At 53.6% G+C, this 6,548-nt stretch overlaps 1 long non-coding RNA gene across 1 annotated transcript; it reads left to right on the top strand.

The window, feature by feature from the left end:
- The first annotated feature begins 1,656 nt into the window (after nucleotides 1–1,656).
- On the top strand, nucleotides 1,657–5,983 carry LOC120232515. Its single transcript, XR_005528585.1, has 4 exons — nucleotides 1,657–1,784; nucleotides 4,146–4,219; nucleotides 4,860–5,003; nucleotides 5,395–5,983. It is a non-coding gene; the product is annotated as an uncharacterized LOC120232515 (long non-coding RNA).
- Nucleotides 5,984–6,548: the final 565 nt, after the last annotated feature.

Below are 6,548 nucleotides of genomic sequence, written 5' to 3'. Positions count from 1 at the left end.
CAAGAGGCCGGGTTTGGGGCCCAACTTTCAATCATCTTCGCTCTGGAGCCCTTGTGCTTCAGGCACCGTGGGTCATGAGGAGGCCTGGTAGCCCCAAATTGAGTTCCTCTGGTTCCAGAACCTTTGGGGGGCTGTTCTGTGGTCAATGAACAGGCCCCCAGGATGTGCTGCACTTACGAGACTGGAATCATGGCGGGATGAAAGCGGTGAAAACAGGTGGGTGCCATGGCTCTAACTGGCATGAGACTCAGCCTCGGGCCCCAGCTCAGGCCTCTTCACCCCGCTCGCTGGCACATGCCCACACCGAGCCCTCGGGGCCTCCTTCTCCTCCGGCCAAAGTCCAGAGAACTCAGGATCCCTCCGAGAGGCTGCTGGATTCCCGGTGCTGTCCTGTCCTTCCTCCCGTCTCCCTCTCTCTCTCCTCCCCACTCCGTCTCTTGGGCCTCATCTCCTTCTGTGCTCACTCTCTCGCTCCTCCCAGTTCCCCAGAGGGACCTGACCCAGCAGGTCTAGCCCCCCCTGCCTCCAGTGCTCATCTGCAAAGGCAAACAGGGACCAATACTGGTGGGTTTCTAGGATGTGGTTTCCACGGCAACGGTGCATCTCCAGCCTCCGCAGTTCTCAGCTCCGGCAGGTTGCCGTGGAGACTCGCACCTCATCAAAGAGTGGTTTGTGGGACTGGTTTTCTTCCTTAACTTCATCTCCTTCCTTCTTTCCAGAAATTCTGCTTTTCCTCACTCTCAGCAGACCTGGAAGCCCTCTCTGAAGGGCTTCCCCACCCAAGGCCACTAAGACATAGAAAGCCCTTTGTTCACACAAGGTTGCCTGGCAACCTGTCCCCACTCTCTGGGCACAAGTGAGGTGCCCCTAAAGGCCAGCCGAGAGGTCTCACAGAGGAACAGGCTGAAGCTGAGCTGGGCCCCCACCCCTTCTGCCCCCGATGCCCTCCAGGCCCCATGTGGCTGGGGGAGTCAGCCCGAGAGTGTCTGCCAGGCAGCCGTCTTCCCTGAGAATCCTCTACCCCCAGGCTTTGGAGAGGAAGAGAGAGAGAGCGAGAGTGGGGTGGCAGGGAAATGAGGTGTGTGAGCAGGAGTAAGAGGTGGGTTAGGAGGGGGAGGACTTTTGAAAAGGGGGGGAGGGGGGCAAGGAGGCTGGGGTCTCACAGGGAGAGGGAGTGAGGGAGGGGGGCCACCGTGCCACCGAACGCAGACCTTGTATTCGCAGCGGGAGCACCTCCTTATAAATCACTCGGCAGCCCCCGCCCAAACTGGCCTCTTCCTCTGCCAAGGAGAGAATGTGTTTGTCGACATAAAAACATATTAGGCACATTGTGCCCCTCTCTCCCCCAAGTTGAAAGCCATTACGATAATTAATTAAGGCAGGAGATTAATTAAAGAGTCGTTCCCCCGCCCCCCCCTTCTCCCCAAATAGATCAGGGGGGTGGAGGGGGACATGTGCTACCCTGCAGACAGAAGAAGGGGCTGGGGAGGGGCACAGACAGGCATTTGCAGACACAGCTGGAGACAAAGGACATTACTGGAGGGGGTAGGGGGCGGGGGTTGGGAGAGGCCCGCAGGGAGGCCCCAGTGGGGAGCAGAGTTGCCGGCTTCCAGGAACCTGTGTTCAGCTTTCCCTCCTGTTTGACACAGCAGGAGGGGCTCTGTCACCATGGGAACATGCCTGGGGTGTGGGGGAAGGAGTATCTACCCTTCCTCTGGACCGGACCGGACCATCTGGATCCTCCTCTGAGTGTGTGGTCGGGGGCCAGAGCTCCCTCAGCCCAGGTGAGAGGGGTCAGGGTGTCTTTCTGCCTCGTGCCCCCTCGAGCCCCAACCTAAAACCACCTCCCTGCGCGCCTGGTGTACCGGTGACCCAGCCCAAAGTGTGTTCATCAGATGTGCCACGGTGCGGGTGTGGCACGTCTGTTTTAGCTTAGCTGAGAATTGTTACAGTCTTTTAGGTAACATGTTTCATTTTGCCACATTTTGAGGTCTTAATGATTCCTTCCTTCCTTCCCTCCTTCCTGTCATTCTCTCTTATTCCGTTGGACAACTGATTTCCCAGCCTAATTTTGTACTTCTAGGAAATATTCGTATAATGCAACATGTTTCATATGCAACGTAATGGATGTAACTCATTCCATTCTGTGCTTTTGTTTTAGATTTTATTTTTATGTAATTTTTACACCCAACTTGGGGCTTGAACCCACCACCCTGAGATCAAGTCGCACGCTTTTCTGATGGAGCTGGCCAGGTGCCCCTCCACTCTGTGTTTTTGTCTTGCTTGCTTTGGAGCCTTCCAGATGCTCTGATTTGTTCAAAAACACTGCTCTTGCGTTTTCATAATTTGAATGAAATTTTTAATAAACATTATAAAAGATGTGACTCTCTATAGTGATTCCACATCATCCATGCCCCATGTCCCGAATCTTTTCTTTTTCTTTTTCTTTTTTTCTTTTTTTAATTTAAAAAAATTTTTTACAAATAGTTTATTGTCAAGTTGGTTTCCATATAACACCCATTGCTCATCCCCACAAGTGCCCTCCTCCGTGCACATCTCCCCCCCCCCCCCACCCATCAGTCCTCAGTTTGTTCTCAGTATTCAAGAGTCTTTCATGGTTTGCCTCCCTCCCTCTCCCCAACTATTTTCCCCCTTCTTCTCCCCCTTGGTCCTCCATTAAGTTCCTCCTAATCCATTTCTGATACCTTCTACATGAGCAGCTCATGGTTTACTCACCTTGTTATTATGGATCGGGGCAGAGCGGGGACTAGACTTTGGGGGCACATCGTAGACAAGACAAATGTGCTCCCTACCTTCTGGGGAATGACAGTCTGTTGGAGAGACAGACCCATCAATACCCACACACAAAATTAGAGCTACAGACTGTGGAGAACGCTGAGCAGAGAGAAGGGCAAGGCCCTGGTTCGGGTTCGAAGTCAGAGGACATGACTTTCACACTGATGAAGTCAACCAGACCAAGTGAAGGGTGAGGGCTCCCAGCAGAGGTGGGACCACTGAATCTGATGAGGCTTCAACCCCAGGTCCCCCCCATGCTCTGGAGCCTTCCAAGGACCGGAAGGGGCCGTGGCAGTGTCCCCATGGTCATAGGCCTGTCCTGTGGTATATATAAAATGCTTGCGCTGTAATCCGTTAAGACCTCTAATGTCTGCCTCCACTGTACCTTGGAGTGGCCAGGCTAAGGGGATGCCTAGCAGGAGGGAGCCCGTTTGGGTCGAAGGAGATGTACTTAGGTGGCTACCGCATTCCACGTGTGGCCAGAACTCAGCTGGCTGGCCCGGATGGGAGCAGCTCCTGGGTGCCTTCGCACCCAGCCCTGTGCAAAGAGGTGCAGTACCTGGGTCAACATGAAAGGCCCCATGACAGGTAGGAGTTGGGGGGGTGGGGATGAGGTTTGAATTAGCAAAGCCTGGTCTGGAATATCGTTTTGGATTTTGTGACATTTGTGGGATTTGCCAGCTTTTAAAATGTGTGGTTTGTTTTGATCTTTCTAAGTAAGTTTTCACTTAAAAAAATTTTTTTTTAATGTTTTATTTCTTTTTGAGAGAGAAAGAAAGCACAAGCAGGAGAGGGACAGAAAGAGAGGGAGACACAGAATCTGAAGCAGGCTCCAGGCTCTGAGCTGTCAGCACAGAGCCTGACGCGGGGCTCGAACCCACGAACTGAGAGATCATGACCTGAGCCGGTCAGATGCTTAACCGAGTGAGCCACCCAGGCTCCCCGAGTTTTCATTTTTGTACCTAATTCTGGTTTTGGATTTCTGCATTTTTGTTTTGGTTTGTTTTGTTTTAAGGACCCCGTGGCCTGTGCGGGTAGATCTGGGATCTGCCCCTGTCTGAGGAGGGTGTCTGTATCATCTTCCATGGCCAGAGCTGAACGGGTGATCGAGGGGGTGTCCTTGGGGTCAGAACAGGAGGCCCCGGAGCCTTTGCAGGCTCCTCCCTGAGAGTTTTCTCCACCTGCAGGCAGGTGGGGCAGAGAGATCAACAGAGCAGTCCCCTGGCTCAGGACGAGGGCTGCTGCTCTGAGCCACTGGGCACATCTTGTGTGGTGGGTCCAGTGCCGAAGGGCTGGCAGGAAATAGACTCTTCAGGACCCTCTCTCCCACTCCCCCTCCCTACCGCCAGGTCGCGATGCCTGAGCTGACCTCACGTAGGAATCACCAGTTCTCCTTGAAGACAATGGTTACCCATAAAAATCTGTATGTGATATATTACGTGGACAGGGTAGCATAAAAATACATACTTTTTATACATAATCCGTAAAATGGTCTGAGAAGGAATGTGTATAAACTAGGGAAGATAGAAGGGAACCCACAGAGGTATAGAAAGAGTGTATGTGTGTTTTATGATTGTGTTTTATGAGAGTGTTTATTTGTATGTGTGTTGGTGGGGGCAGCCTGGGGGGATAAAGGCAAAGTAATCTGTAGAATTTTCCAAAGAAGCCCTGGGGTGCAGGTTTGGGGAGGAGGGCATGGCAGGAGGGAGGGGCCTGCTGGGGGAGGGGATGAGCTGGGAGCCTGACCCCACGGGGATCTCCAGCTAGTCCCCCTCAGGCCAGAGCCCCAGCCAACCCTGACCCCACAGGGCAAAGCCCAGATCTGCAACTGGGTTTGAGAAGTGGGGGTTGACTGTAGTGAGTAATTCTGTGTTACAGATTTGACAACTGCTAAGAGAGCATGTCTGCAAAGTTCTCATCACAAGAAAGACAACTTTTATAACAAGAAAGAGGGGTGTTAACTGGACTTCTTGTAGCGATCATTTTGTAATATAACACGAATATGGAATCATTATGTTGTACGCCTGAAACCAACATTGTGTTGTATGTCACTTCTATCCAAGACCCTCCCCCCCATGACAAACAGATGAGTGGGGTTTTGTACACAGCCCCCTTCTCTGGGACACGTGGGATCTGGCCTGAGTCCTTCACCACCATCTGCTGCTGCCCAGCGCCAAGCTCTCCCAGGATGTGGCCTCCGGGGACAGGTAGGGTCTGTGCGTGGGGAGAGGATCTGTGCATCTGCAGTTCTAGAGGCTCTACCGGATGCACCCTTCACCCCTGCAACAACCCCTGTGAAGCCACAGTGGGGGTCCTGGGGCCTCTGGGCTGGGGGGGGGTGGTCCCTATGGATGCTCATCGAGGGGGATCGCAAACACTACCGATTCGCAGTGGATGCCTGTGTTTCCACTCCTCATTCAGAGGCCCCGTTTGAGGCTGCTGGGGCTTAGCTAGGTCTTTGCGGGGTGAGGGTGCCCCAAGCCTTATCCCTCTGCCTCTACTTCATCTCAGAGCCAGGTCTAGAATGCAGATCTCCCTCCTGCTTTCTGAGGCTTTGTCCTGAACCCCAGAATGCTGAAAGCTTCCCTCTCCTTCCAGCTAGCTCCAGCCCCTCATGCCCTTGGAAAGGCCTAGAAGGTATGGAAGAGTGAGGCCACCTGCCAGGCCTCCCAAAGTTTTCTCCTTGAACTCCAGCTGTGGGGCTCCTGCGGACTCAGCACTTGCCTTTCTCCCTTGAGGCTCACACGGCTGCGTTCCTCCCTGTCCAACTGTTCCAAGCAGCAACACGAAGTTTGGTGACCATCAGGCAGAGCCTTCTGCTTCCTTGAGGAAGAGCAGCAGTGTTTCTTGGGGCTCCACAAGGCTCAGGTCCTGGCTGTTTCTTGCGCTCTGACCTAGTTTCCACCAACCAGCTCTGGAGGGACAGGTTCACACAGCAGGTTGACTCCAGTGAGGTCTGGGATGTGCCCGTCACATGACTCAGTGTCCTTGCATGCATCTGGGGGCCTTGCTTGATGGGCTGGCAGAGGCTAGGAGCTGGACACTGGTCCTCCCCACCGCGCTGGGCCTGGGGAACAGGCCTGGTGAGGCTGGCGGGGTAGAGGGAAGCCTCAGGCCTCCTGTCACAATGGGAACCCCAGGATTAGAAATAGAGCGTCAATAAGGAGATGGGTCCAAGCAGCCTGCCTCCCAGCTGGCGGTTTAGAATCCTTCTGGGAACAGCGTGTGATGATCTCACGCTCGGGGGGGGGGGGTGTTCCTCCAAAGGGAGAACTCTTTGATCCATGGTGGCTGGTTTTTCTGAGGCCATTTTTAGCCCCTGGCCTAGGCTTGTGATGCACAGAACTCTGAGCTGTCGGGTTTCCTGTGAGTAGATGTCGTGACTGGGCCAGGGAGTGGTCACGTCCCTGTCCATCGTCCCACCCAGAGGGGGAAACAGGCACCTTGAAGACCTGCGAGCCACTCCCTCCCGTCTGTGCCTGTGCAGGAAGCGGGGGCTGTGTGGCATACACAAACTGGCTTCCTGGACGTATGGGCACTATTCGTCCAGATGGGAGAGATAAAATTAAGAAACCATGCTAAGGAAAAGACGACACATGCTTATTTTAAAACAAACAGGAAGTTATATTATGGCCTCCTTGGGGCAGAGAGATGTCTATTTCATGGGAGCTTTGTTCATTGAAAACGTGAACGGAACCAGCCCCAAGTGAGGTCCTGAGGCTCAGAGCACACGGAAGGAGATAAGATGTGGC

The sequence above is a fragment of the Hyaena hyaena genome, unplaced genomic scaffold (genome assembly GCF_003009895.1).
Source record: "Hyaena hyaena isolate Hyena2069 unplaced genomic scaffold, ASM300989v1 scaffold_73, whole genome shotgun sequence".
NCBI lineage: Eukaryota > Metazoa > Chordata > Mammalia > Carnivora > Hyaenidae > Hyaena > Hyaena hyaena.
The sequence above is the reverse complement of the archived record's forward strand: the minus strand, read 5'-3'. Positions and strand labels throughout refer to the sequence as shown.